This window comes from Martes martes (genome assembly GCF_963455335.1).
Source record: "Martes martes genome assembly, chromosome: 4".
In the NCBI taxonomy this organism is placed as follows: Eukaryota; Metazoa; Chordata; class Mammalia; order Carnivora; family Mustelidae; genus Martes; species Martes martes.
Genome location: NC_137891.1, coordinates 150,926,996 through 150,942,090, shown reverse-complemented (window position 1 = coordinate 150,942,090; position 15,095 = coordinate 150,926,996).

Below are 15,095 nucleotides of genomic sequence, written 5' to 3'. Positions count from 1 at the left end.
TTTAGACTAAAACCAGAAGAGTATGGTATCTGTCCTGGAGCCAGGTAAAGACAAGTGTTTCAGGAAGAAATGAGGAAGGAAGGCGGGAGTTAGCAAAAGTATCATATCTGATCATAAAGCCAGTTGGATGAGAACTGAGACTACCTGCAGATTTATCAACATGGAGGTCTTTGGTGACCTTTGTAAAAAAAACAGTTTCAGTTAGGAAAGGGGATAAAACCTAATTCAAGTGGTCTCTAGAGAGAATGAAAAGATAGGACTTGAAATCAAGGATCATAGATAATTCTGTAGAGATACTGGCTGAAATGAAGAGCAGAGAGAGAGATAGTGTGATAGCTAGAAGGGAATATGGAGTCAAAAGAGGTTTCTTCTTTTAAGAAATCTTTTTAAAAATCTTTTTTAAGGGACACCTGGGTGTCTCAGTCAGTTAAGCAGCTGCCTTTGGCTCAGGTCATGATCCCAGGGTCCTGGGATCCAGTCCCACATTGGGCTCCTTAATCGGCAGGGAGCCTGCTTCTCTCTCCACCTCTGCCTGCCACTCTGCCTACATGTGCGCACTCTCTCTCTCTCTCTCGCTCGCTCTCTGACAAATAAATAAATAAAATCTTGAAAAATATATATAAAAAAATCTTTTTTAAGATTTATTTTAAGATAAATCTATTTTTAGATTTATTGATTTGAGAGAGAGAGAGTATATGAGCGTGGGGTCGGGGAGTGGGGCAAAGGAAGGGAAAGAATCTCAAGGAGACTCTCTAGAGCCCACTGAGCACAGAGGCCACTGAAGGGCTCCATCTCACAACCCAGAGATCATGACCTGAACCAAAATCAGGAGTTGGATGCTTAACTGACTGAGATACCCAGGCACTCCACCACAGCACTTTTTAAAGCTGATGGGATGATCCTTTGGAAAGGGAAATACTGATGATATAGACAAGAGAGAGAATTGCTGGAGCATAGGGACAAGGATTGGTCCACTGAGAGGACTGAAGTATACAGGCATGGATGATGCAGGTGGGTGGGTTATCTGCTGAGAGAGGGGAAAAAAAGAAGGTGCTGGAGGTTTCAAGAAAAAATATGAAGTAATCATCTGGGGAAAGTGTATGGGCTTTTAAAATAAAGATTACCAGATAACACTAAAGGCTGCTTGAGGTTAGTAGTAATGAATTTAAAGAGTCCAATTGACAGTATTGTGGGTTTTTCTTCAACCACGTTCCAAAAGGTAGACTAGGTGGAGAGTTAGATTGCCCAGGGTAGGGGTTTTGTGAGGCAGAATAACAAAGCAAGAAGAGTAAAAGAGAAGAAGAAATATCAAGGGAATGAATTTAACGTGGGACCTTGGAATTTAAGTGGGTAAGAAGAGGATTGAGGACATAAGATAGGTAAGGAATGGTGAAGAGGTGTTAGGATCATTGGCCCAGTGACTATTAGAGAAATATAGGAATTGGGGTTTTGGAAGGAATGAGCTGGAAATATTGAAGTGATAGGAAGATAAGAAAGATTATTAGTAGATTACTAATAAATGGAAACAATCCTTAAAAAGAATAGCAGTATTAAGAGCCAGTTCATGCCCTCAAAGTGTTCATTATGTAGTACAAAAGATAAGGCAGAAATGAATGCTCAAGATAAGTATATGCAATGCCTGTAAGAACCAAAAGGAATCTTCAAGTAAATGTGAGGGTCAAATCAAGGAAAGCTTCCAAAGAAGGTGGCATTTGAGATGAACCTCAAAATGGTGCAAGGGCAGAGCACAGCTTGGTATATTACAACACTTAAACCATTGCAGCAAGTGTTCAGAAAATACTGGTTGGAGCAGGACATGAGAATAGAGAGTGGGCCAGGGCCAGGGAGATCTTTGAAATGCCAGGTTAATGCGTGAACATTTTTCTTTAGGTAACAGTGAGGTTAGGGGCCCTTCTGCATAATTGAGCCAACTTAATAGCATGATAAGAAGTCATATTGGTTTCTGTATTTTAATCAGCCTAAACTTGCTTTCTTCTCCATTATGTACTTATGTCATATTTAGAATTTTGTGTTTCACTAGTTTTTCTGATTTTCTTTGTAAGATCATCTCCAGTCTACTGCACCGATACTGTCAATTTCTGTCCAAACAATATACTGCCACATGCCCATTCACTTTTTTCCTAACATCATCTTCCAACTTCCACTTCATTCCTCAGTTTTGGTAGGAAAGTCTAACATGTTACTCCTTAGAGCCCTGCCAGAAAGGGGTGGGAAATAGTTGGCTGTGATCAAAACTAATTTGTCCAGAGCATTAAGACCAGTTGAAGTGGACAAGAGTTGAGGGTGAAGGGTCATATCCTCCCAGGATAGAGAAAGACACAAGGGGCACAGTCTCACAGCGGAGGTCACAGTTTTTTTCGGGAACTCAGTATCAGTGCCAATGATGAGGTCGGTCCCTTTGCAGACTATATTTGTGATGTCATTTGAAAGTATCAGAAACTGTGTCTTAATAGACTGACCAGGTAAGTGTTGAAACCATTACATTCTCTACCACATTACTGTGGCTTTGGCCAAGTCCCTTCCCTCCTCTGGACCCAAGGTTCTGTCTATAAAGTGAGAGGGCTAGATTCATCCTTCTCTAGGGCTGCTTCTAGCTCTGACACACTCTAATTTTTCTGTTAACCTTTTATTATGTATTAAACTCAGAACATGTGCCAGGCATTTTTCCAAGCATGAGACCCTCTTTCTCACCCCTTCTCCCCTCACCACAAACCTCTGTTATGAATTCTGTTGGGCTTTTCTTATTTAAACCTTTGAAAAAAGTGGTATGTTAGGAGGTTTATTTCACACAACACATTTGAGAGAAAATCACGTATAGGACCTTGTTTTGTTCCAGCAGCTGAAACAGTAAAACCACCAGAGTGACATGTAACATCATTTTGTACTGCCCTCAAGTGGTGACCCAAATGTCTTCCTGGTTGCAGTTTAAGTAAGGAAAAAAATACTTTCCGAGGAGCCTGAGATGACTGTATTTGATGGAATTTCTTATCTTATAAAGGATGTGCTGAGGCTCACCTTTGTTCTCATCAGCGTACAAATCTGTTCTAGTTTCTCCTGTCTTTTTTTAAAAAATATTTATTTGACAGACAGAGATCACAAGCAGGCAGGGGCGGGGGGGGGGGAAGCAGGGGGAAGCAGGCTCCCCGTTGAGCAGAGAGCCCCATGCAGAGCTCGATGCGGAGCTCGATTCCAGGACCCTGAGATCATGACCTGAGCAGAAGGCAGAGGCTTAAACCAGTGAGCCACCCAGGCGCCCCCTAGTTTCTCCTGTCTTTAAGGAGCTATTTTATAACCTTGACTCCCTCTCTAATCCTATTTCTCTGCTCCCCTTCACAGACAAATTTCTCAAAAGAGTTATCTGCATTCTGTTTCTATTTCCTCATCTCCAATTTATTTTTAAGCTTTTAACTTCAAAATAATTTCAAACTTTCAGAAGAGTTGCAAGAATATTACATATAATTCCTATATGCTCTTTACCCCAATGCATCAGAACCTTATGTTTTGCCACAATCTCTTTATCTGTGTGTGTACCTACATGTATGAATGCACACATACATACAATTTTTCCCCTAAACCATTTAATTTGTAGTATTTACCTCTAATATCCTAAATACTTGAGTGGGTATTTGCTAAGAGCAAGAACATTCTCTAATATACCTGCATTCCTCCCCCCACTCTCAGTATGATGATCAAATTTAGGATCAGTAACATTGATATAATTTAGTCCATACTCAAAGATCACTTATTGGCCTGATACTGTCCTATTTAGTAGTTTTCTCTCTGATCCAGTGCCTGATCCCTAATCATGCATTGCATTTCATTGTCATGACCCTTTAGTCTCCTTTGATCTGGAAGAGTTCCCCAGTCTTTCATTGTTATTCATGATAATTACATTTTTGAAATGTACAGTCTAGTGTTTGTAGAATTCCCCTCTACTTGGTTTTGTTCCATGTTTTCTTATAATTCAATTTTTCTTCTCTCTTACTCTTTTTTTTTTTTTTGAATGAGCAGGCATACTACCTATGGGATAGTATGTCCTCAGTGCATAAGATGAGGAAAAACATGGTGTCACTTGGTTCCATTATTGATGGTGTTCACTTTGATCAGTTTGCTAAGGTGGCATCTGCCAGGTTTTTTCACTATAAAGTTATCATTTTTTCCTATGTAAATAATTAAGTGATCTTTGGAAAGATATTTTGAGACTATAAATATCTTGTTCCTTCTCAACCTTGTGCTCAAAGTTTTCAACATTCACTGATCATTGATAATCTTTACTACTTCTATGTCTTCAAATGCTGATTATGCTAATGACTTCTAAATTCATATCTTCATCCCAGACCCCTCTTCTGGGCTCCAAACTTACAACCAGCTGCCTGATTGATATCTCCTTGGATCTCACTGACATTCTAAGTTTAGCATATCGAAAATAGAACTCCTAATCAATGTCTGAATTAATTACTCTAATGGTTGCAAAATGGTGATTTTATAACTCCATTATTCTACCTCCATTTTTCCAGTTGGCATGCTGTAAGCAATATCTTTCCCTTTTCTCTTATTTAATTATGTAATTATTATCATTAGTATAGACTCATAGATTCTTATTTTATTTAATAGGCTATAATCTATTACTGTCATTATTCTTTTAAATGTTCAACCTGTCCCAGATTTATCCTGTGAAAGTCCCTTCATACTGGTTCCTTTTGACACACATCCATCTTTTTTTTTTTAAGTACTTTTCTTGCTTTCTGGTATAATATGATGTTCTAGGTTCATCTTGTACTTTTCCTGTCTAGCCTTGGAAATCATCCATCTCCTCAAAGAGCTCCCCTTTTAGTGGACAATGGTAGTTAGAAACCAAGATCTGGACACCAGATATGCTCATTGTTACTGGGATGTAATTGCTTTTAGGCCCTTTAGGCAAACAGAGCCACAAGGAAAAATGGCAATTTAATATAGTTCAGCTATTTTTAATCATGTATTCGTTACTAGTATATTCTAATTCCAATTCAGCATCACAGGGTTCTTTCTCCTATTCCTTATTTGCATCTCCCTTTTCCCACAGTGAGAAAGAACTTTGACTCCCAATAGTATCACTGTCTTTTTTCATTTGCTCAGTATTATGATACACAGAATAGTTTCAGAATTGCTACATCCATGTCACTTTAAAAAATCTATTAAATCCGGTTCAAGATTTGTTTGTAGTTTTGTTTTGTTTTTAGATTAAGGGTGTATATACAAAATACTGTGTTCAAAAGTTATTTGGATTAGTTTTTATTTTCCTTCAGAATATTTATATTACTTATTTATATGCAGTTAGGTTTATTTTTTTCTATTTATACTCAGTTTTAGGATCCCTTTCATCCTTGTAGATTTAATTTTCTTTTTGAATATGTAAAAGTTAACATTGTCCAAAAGTGAAATCCATATGAAAACATGGAATGGTTCACAAATTTGTGTGTCACCTATAGGTAGGAGTCATGCCGATTTTCTATGTATTGTTTTAGTTTTAGTGTATGTGCTGTTAAAGTAAGAACACCTCCAATTCATTTTCAGCCTATTTGATGCTTACTTAGCACCTACACACATGCACACACACACACTACACTGAAATTGTTCTTGTCAAGGTCGTCAGTGACTGTTTTTTCTATCCTTATCATATTTGACGTTTGCACTCTCAGCTGACCGCTCCAATTTTCTTGAAACAGTCGACTCTGTTGGTTTTGATTCCATGCTTTTCTGGTTTTATTCTCTCTTCACAAGTCTCTCTTCATTATTCTTGTTTGTCCACCACCATAAAATGTGTTGCTCCTTGGGACTCTTCTTGGCTCCCTTTACTTCTCTCTGTATCTTCTCTTCCTAGATGATCTCAACTACTTCTGGGTCTTCAAATGCTGATACCTGCAAAGGAGTCTTTGAATGCTGATTATGCTAATGACTTCTAAATTCATATCTTCATCCCAGACCTCTCTTCTGGGCTCCAAACTTGCAACCAACTGCCTGATTGATATCTCCTTGGATCTCGCTTGACATCTTAAGTTTAACAGGTCTAAAATAGAACTCCAAATTTCTCTGCCGAACCTGTTTCCTCCAAGCTCCTTCTCAGTAGATGTCACCTCCCTCCACCTGGTTGTTCTAGCTAGGAACCTAGGAGTCAGTCTTGATCCCTCTATTTTCCTCAACCACAATGTCCAATCCACCTGCAAAGTATGAGTATTTTACCTCTAAAAATATGTCAAATTAGTCCATTTCTCTCTGTCTCCACCACTACCACTTTACTGATCACCTCTTGCCTAGGCTATTCATCAACCTCATAACTGGCTTCCCTCTTATCCCTCACACATTCATTCTCTATACAGTAGCTACCATGACCTTTTTGTAAACAAAATAATAATACAAGCTTACATTTATTGGGTGTGTATTATGTGCCAGGAACTGTTGTAAGCACTTTGTACATATTTAATCTTCATAATGATCCTATGAGGTGAGACCCAATTCTACCTTTAATTTTATAGAAAAGGAAACTGGGGCACAGAGAGATTAAGTAATGTGCCCAAGGCCACACAGCTGGTAAACGGAGAATGTAGGTTTGAACCTGGAGTGACTCTTTAGCCTTCAAGCTTATCTACACATTCTATTGGATGGTGTTACTCAGCCTCAGATACTTTCAATGGCTTCTCACTGGGGCTCACTGGAACTAAATTCACTGGAACTAAACTCCCAACTCCATACACAGGCCTGCTGGGTTCTGGGACATGCCTCCTGCTTACCCCTCCAAACTCATCTCGTGTTGTTCCCTTTCCTTCACTTTCCTTCAGCAACCTGGCTTGTTTTGTTTTGTTTTCTGTTTCTTAGCTTCCTTGAACATGATAAGCCCTTTCTTGCCAGTCAACATTACTTATCCTCCACCTCAAATATTTTTCTCCCTGGCTCCCTCTCATTCTTTATGTCTCACCCTAATGATCTGTTCGGTGAGAGCTTCCCTTATGGTGCTATTTCTTAAGTGGCTCCCTTCCTGGTATGTTCTATCTCAGCTTCATATTTGTTTTCTTTTTAGTCCTTAAAACAATTTCTTTTTTTTTTTTTAAAGATTTTATTTATTTATTTGTCAGAGAGAGAGAGAGAGAGAGTGAGAGCGAGCACAGGCAGAGATGAGAGAGAAGCAGGCTCCCTGCCGAGCAAGGAGCCCGATATGGGACTCGATCCCAGGACGCTAGGATCATGACCTGAGCTGAAGGCAGCCGCTTAACCAACTGAGCCACCCAGGCGTCCCCTTAAAACAATTTCTAATTACTGGTTTATTTACTTATTTTGTCTCTCTTCCCCACTAAAATCTGCAGTGAAGGCAGTGAAGTACAGTGTCTTAGTCATTTTTGTGTATTCAGAGCCTAACAGTGCCTTGTTCATAGAAGGAACCCTAGAAGCATTTGTTGAATAAACATATATTATCATTTTCTACTTCATAGCTTCTGCTTACTCATAATTTCTGCTTCCTCATCACTTTGATTTGTCACAACCTAGATGCCTTCTCCTCTCACACGGACCCCTACTCAATTTTATGGCCTCTTTGCAACCCTTTAGTCATAGTTTTATTGTTAATTGCTTCAATCACCTCTTATTTCCCAACTCAAATTCCTGAGAGAGAAATATTGATTTGTCCAACTCATTTTTTAGGAGGCAGACTACACTTGTAGGTCATTGACAAGCTGATGGGTTGCTTCTCTTTGGGTCAGATTCCCAGTCCTCATCCAAAAAGTCATGGGGGGCAGGGTTTGGGGAAGGGGGAGATGTACTGCAGAGTGCTGCTTTTCCTCAGACTGAGGATTTAGCAGGCACGATGACTGGTGTTTGAGCACAAGCGGCAGCCACAGCAGCAGTGGTGGCAAATAGTTAATCAGGCCTCACTTAAGGGTCAGGTTCCCCAATAGTTGTTCCCTAGGAGGCGGACACCAGGTTATCTTGAGTTCTGTTTACTCTCCCTCTGAGAATAATAAACACAAATTGAGAGCCCTTATATTTACACAGCATTTCTAAGACTAAAAAGAGTATTTATACCCACGTGCATTTGTAAGTCCAGCAACCCCATTGGGCAAAGAATATTGCCTCTATTTCACAAATATGGAAACTGAGGGTCAATTTCCTTGCCCAAAGTCAGATACATGCTAAATAAGAGCCAGCACCAAATCCAGGTCTCTAGACTCCCATGCCTGGGCTCCTTTCACTGTATCTCACTGCCTCATTTGAATGTCTCTTCAAACGTTCTAAAGAAGCTTGATATTGATTGAAGTTTTCTCTAAAATAGCACTATGGGTGAGCTCCATGGGCTCTGGGTTCCCAATACACTTATCAGGTACCTAAGGATTTACAGAGCACCTACCACGTGCCAGGCACTCTTCTTTACAAATACTATCTCAGTTCAACCTCACAATACTTACATGAGGTAGATATTCTAATCCCTACTGAAGAGACTGAGATTTAAGAGATTAGGTCACTGTTTCAAATTTAAGACCTAGTATATGGCACTGCTGGGATCCTAATTTAGATCTTTCTGACTCCAATCCCATATTCCTTACATTACACTAGACTGTCTCCCTTCTCCTTCTCAACTATGTCACCTTGGTCAAGTTACTTAATTTATGTGAACTTCTATTTCCTTGTCGGTAAAACAGGGATTAGTACCTGATTCATGGGATTATTATAGGTTTATGAGCAATCATATAGTGGAAGAGCCTAGTCCAGTAAACATAGCAGGTATACACTTTCAGTCTAGTGTGAATCTAAACCTTCACATGTGAAAAAAATTAGAATTATCAACTTCAGTTGCATAACAAACAGGATCTCTTGTGAGACTCTATTCCGCTGGCCCAAATTCTGAAGACATAGAGCCTTGAGGGAAACAACAGTTGTTCTCTAAGAAAAAAGAGCAATTCAGTGTACTTCAGAGATGAGAAAGAACCTGCACTCAACCTAGCCATAATGTAGCAGAATGGAAATTAATAAGTACTCAGTAAAGAGATTTGAGTATGTGTCTCACAAGCTTAAGATTTTCTCTAAGACCAGGGCATTTTACATATAATCATAACTAATCCTAACACAACTTTAAGAGGTAGGTCTTCTTGTGACCTCCATTTCTCAGATTCAGAGAGTTTAACTGATCTGCCTAAGGCCACACATCTAATTTGAGGTAGAGAAAGAACCAGCGCCCAGTTTGGCACCATTGCACCAAACTTTCAGGTGTTTACTAGCAGGTTAATCTGCTCTGAAACTTTCATCTTTGGATGGAAACGTACTCCCCAGTCAAACACCATCCTGACGTCTTGCTCATTCATTGTTCTCTGGAAAGAAAAAATCACTTCTACAGGCATTGGCACACTTTAGGAAGAGTGCTGGCTAGAATGGCACTTTCCCATATAGCAATACAGATAAATGCCAACAATAAATACAGATATACAATGTCAATAAATACAAATACATACAGATAAACAAAAGATACCATGTGAGAAATGCAAGAGCAAAAATCACAACTAATCTGTGTGTAGCACTTTATGATTTACAAGAGATACGATTCATATCTATTACCCAATTTGCTCCTCATATCACTCCTTTGAGATATGTATTATCACTCTTCACAGATGAAGAAAATGAGGCTTGAAGAAGTTGATTTAGTATGAAGAAGTGAATATATATTGTTCTGCAGACTCCCAGGCTCCTTTCTTCCTTTTGTAATGGTACCCTGTGTTTCCTTTAGATCAAGTACCCCCTGTCTCAGCAACAGTGATTGGATCACCATGAGCACATGACACATCAGATCTCTGAGTGTCAAGCTTGGAACTTCTATTCAGGCTTTTGTTCAAGCTATTAAGATGGAGGGACTCTTAAATCCATGGGTATGAGTCTGAAGTCAGTGGCTACTACCATAAGTAATATAATATTATATATAAAATTTAAACCTGTAGAAGAAAATTCAGCCTTGCCAATGGAAAGTAGAAATGGAAATAAAAAATAAAAAGGAATGCATTGTGAGTGGATGGTAGGACTAAATCTTAGTATATATGGATTACATTAAATGCAAATAAGTTAATCTCACCAATTGAATTTTTATAAAAATTATATCCAATAATAAATTAGCTATAAGAGACACACTTAAAACATAAAAGGACAGAAAGATTAAAAATAAAAAAGGTGAAAAGAGATACATGAGGAAAATATGAACTGAGTTGTGATCTTAATTCTGTCAAAAAGAAATTTTAGTCTCAGAAGATAAGAAGTGATAAAAAGTAATTATATATTTATAAAAGAAACAACAGGCAAACACATAGATGCCCTTAATTATATAGTCTTAAGACAGAACTGCTGAGAGGAATAGATAGATGCATAATTGTAACTGAAGAGTTTAGTATCTCCCTCTCCGAAACTGATACATCAAGGCTTGAATCCTATAATTACCATATTTAAAAAAAATAATTACCATATTTTAACAATTCTACACCTCATACAAGACTGGACTCTGGGAGAATTAAAGACATAATGAATGCGAAAAAATTATTTTAAAAAATAGAAGACTATTATATTTTGTGATCAAGGAAAAGGGAAAGGCAAAACTTCAAAGTCCCGGAGTATAACACAATAATATTGATGAATAATAAGGATTCCATTTAACACAACACACTGTAACTAGATGAAAGACGAAGTAACTAGATGAGAGAATGGGAGAAGAGATTTGAAATACTTAGCATGCAAAACTCTTGCAAGTAAATAAGAACAACAACCTCTAGAGAAAAATAAGCAAAAGACGTGTGGGGATGCTGGAACCCTTACACATGGTGGCAGGAATATGGACTACAATAGCCATTGTGGAAAGCAATCTGGTATAAATTATGAGAATTACAAACTCACATACTCTATGATCCCACAGTTCCTCTCCTGGGATATATGTCAAAGAAATTCTTATGCAGACACGCAAAGGATTAAAATATTGGGGCACCTGAGTGGCTCAGTGGGTTAAGCCTCTGCCTTCAGCTCAGGTCATGATCTCAGGGTCCTGGGATCAAGTCCCACATCGGGCTCTCTGCTCAGCAGGGAGCCTGCTTCCTCCTCTCTCTCTGCCTGTCTTTTTGCCTACTTGTGATCTCTGTCTGTCAAATAAATAAGTAAATAAAATCCTTAAAAAAATAAAATATTAATCAGTGTTATTTATGATGGCAACGACTTAAAGGCAACATGTTTAGTGTTCTATCACTGGAGAATAGATGACTAAAATGTAAATTTCATATCATGAGGTATTACACAGCAATCAGAAGCAGTGGGTTAGATGTATACACAGCAACATGAATGCATTTGAAAAACAGTGTTCAGTAAAAAATCTGAAGAAACAAAATGAGATTTAAACACCGTACCATTTGCATAAATTAAAATACATCCATACCAAACAAAATTCACATTTTGTAAGAACATATACAAACGAAAAGTTATACACCAGATAGAACTTAGTTACCTGTGTGGGGGAAGGGAGGGGACTAAAAGGGAAAAAAATAAATAACAAAACTTGAAAGTATAACACCAACCTAAGATGATAAAATGCCATGTACCGAGGAGTGTGGTTAACTAAACCCTCTACACCTAAACTCAAACCATCCAATCAACAAATGAACATAATACTGGGAGGAAAGACAATCGGTATTGTATAGTTGTTGTCTCTGGATTTGGGGATAATGAGAAATTTTTATATTCTTCTTAATATGCTTATAGACTCCAAATTTTTACATTGAACACCTGTTACTTTCTAAAATAAAATCTATAGGGGCGCCTGGGTGTCAGTGGGTTAAGCCTCTGCCTTCGGCTCAGGTCACGATCTCAGGGTCCTGGGATAGAGCCCCGCGTTGGGCTCTCTGCTCAGCAGGGAGCCTGCTTCCCCCTCTCTTTCTCTTCCTGCCTGCCTCTCTGCCTGCTTGTGATCTCTGTCAAATAAATAAATAAAATCTTAAAAAAAAATCTATAATCAGAATTAAAAAAAAAAATTCAGGTATCTGGGTGGCTCAGTTAATTGAGCATCCCACTCTTGGTTTCAGCTCAGGTCATGACCTTGGGGTTGTGAGATAGAGCCCTGCACCAAGCTCCATGCTCAGTGGGGAGTCTGATTGAGATTCTCTCCCTCTTCCTCTCCCTCTGTCCCTCCCCCTACTCATGTGCTCATGCTCTCTCTCTCAAATAAGTGATAAATCTTAAACAACAGCAACACAACAAAACCTCACCAGGAGGATTATGTTTCAGTGGCAGAATGGTGGTGTTCAAAAAAGACCTGGAAGGAAATACAAAAAATTTCAAAGTCTGTGCCATCAGGGTGGAACTATGCATGTATTTTCCCTCATTAAATTACCTTACTTTCTGAAATAATGTTTGTACAATCTATCAAAATAAAGACAAGGGACGCCTGGGTGGCTCAGTTGGTTAAGCAGCTGCCTTCGGCTCAGGTCATGATCCCAGCATCCTGGGATCGAGTCCCACATCGGGCTCCTTGCTCGGCAGGGAGCCTGCTTCTCCCTCTGCCTGCCACTCTGTCTGCTTGTGCTCACTCTCGCTCCTCCCTCTCTCTCTCTCTCTGACAAATAAATAAATAAATCTTTAAAAAAAAAAATAAAGACAAAAGAAATTTAACAAATGTAAAAGCAGCACCTTTTTTTAAATGATTTTTTTATTTTTTAAAGGAAGCTCTATGCTCAAAGTGGGGCTTGAACTCACAACCTCAAGATCAAGAGTTGTATGCCCCAAAGCATCAGCCTTAATTTTTCTTAAGATTTATTTATTTATTTGAGAGAGAATGAGCTGGGGGGGGGGTGGGAGTTGGCAGAGGGAGAAGGAGAGAGACTCTCCACAGAGCACAGAGCCTGCCACATGGCTCAGTCTCATGGTTCTGAGATCAAGACCTGAGGCAAAATCAAGAGTCAGATGTTCAACCAACTGAGCTACCCAAGAACCCCTAATTTTTTTTTAAGATTTATTTTTTTAGGGTGCCTGGGTGGCTCAGTTGGTTGAGCAACTGCCTTCAGCTCAGGTCATGATTCTGGAGTCTTCCAATCGTTATCAGGTGCTCAGAAGGGGGGTCTGCTTCTCCCTCTGCCACTCCCCCTGCTCATGCTCTCTCTCTCAAATAAATAAATAAAATATTTTTTAAAAGAGAGATTTATTTATTTACTTTACAGAGAGAGAGAAAGAGAGGGAGTGGGGGGAGGCAGAGGCAGAGGAAGAGAGAGAATCTTAAGCAGACTCCCCACTGAGCATGGAGCCAGGTGTGGGGCTCGACCCACAAACCCAAGATCATGACCTGAGCCAAAATCAAGAGTCAAATGCCCAACCAACTGAGTCACAAAGGCACCTTTTATTTAAAAAGATTTTTTAAGATTCCCAAAGCAGCAGCTTTAAAAAATATTCAAATAGATCCATATTGTTTACTTTTCCCCTCAAATTTTGCATGAAAATCAGTATCTTTATCTGGTGATATTTGAAAATACATAACAATTAGTAGAGCATATGCCTAACAAGTTAGGGCAGACTTTGGTAGTAAACAATGCTCACATCAAACTGGAATGCCTAAAATTTAGATTACCCACTGGCCAGCCCTCCAGCCCCAACACAATGTTCAGACTCAGGCACCAAAAGCTTTGCTCTTTTTCAAAATGGGAAGATGCTAATGTTATATAAATAGGTATAAAAATGAAGGGTGCCAAAATATGCCACCCCAAAAATGCCACTTTAGCATAATGATTATTTTTAGTGAAAACCACTTGAAAAACAGCAGATACAATAGGGACACTCTGATCTCCTCCTTTCTTCCTGAGAACAGGAGATAAAACTCCCACGTGAGAGCTGCCTTCCATCTACCAGGAGAAAAGAAACATTCTTATCATCAAGGACAGAAAGTTGAAACTAAGAGAATTCCACACAGACCTTGTTAAAATAATTCTTATCTTTCTATAGCCTCCCTGTACGCTTTTGTTATTTTTCCACAATTGCCTCTTGTTTGTTCAACCTATTTTAAAAGCATTTAAGTTTTGCCCCTTCTTTGGGCCTTCATTTCCTTATGAGGGGTCCTGTGTCACATAAAATTTATATGAAGTAAATTTCTATGCTTTTCTCCTGTTCATCTGTGTTATGTCAATGAAATGTTCAGACCCAGCCAAAGACCCCAGAAGGGTAGAGGTAAAGTTTTGCCTCCTCTGCAAAGCCCAGGTTTCCCAACCCAGAATATTCCAAAGATTATAAGGCTCAGAAACTACAGTAAGGGGCACCTGGGTGGCTCAGTGGGTTAAAGCCTCTGCCTTCGGCTCAGGTCATGATCCCGGGGTCCTAGGATCGAGCCCCACATCAGGCTCTCTGCTCCACGGGGACCCTGCTTTCTGCTCTCTCTCTACCTGCCTCTCTGCCTACTTGTGATCTCTGTCTGTCAAATAAACAAATAAAATCTTTTTTTTTTTTTTAAAGAAAAAAAAAAAAGAAACTATAGTAGGCAGCAACCTACAGGAAAACAGGAGGAGGAATATTTGCTATTCCCTCCTGACTCATCACCCAACTCCTGTTGTCTGGGTGCCCTGCTCACTCACTCTGAAATTGGGTCCACAGACACACTCTTACATGTTCTTCAAGATCTGGCTCAAAAGCCACTTCCTTCATGAAATCTTCCCTGAAAACACCAGCCAGAGCTTTGTTCAATCTTTCAGCTAGTATTTATCGAGCACCTACTATGTTCTGTACCGGTATTTGCAGCCCCGTGCTATCACATGACAGCTGTGCTTGGGCCTGACTCCCCGGCTGGACTGGAATTAGTCCTTGATCTACTTCTTGTAAAAACAAAGGCAGGAAGGAGTCAGCACTTAATCCTCACAGCTGAGTTTGCGGTAGGTCCTGTTATTAACCCCGTCTCACAAATGTGAAAAATGAGGCGAAGGAAAGTTAGATCACTTGCCCAAGAAAATACAGCTGATAAGTAAATAGAGCCAGGAATCCACCACGCGGCCTCCAGCAGCTGACAATCACATTAGTTGTGTTTCTTAATATGAAAAAGCTGTCACGCTTCACTCAAT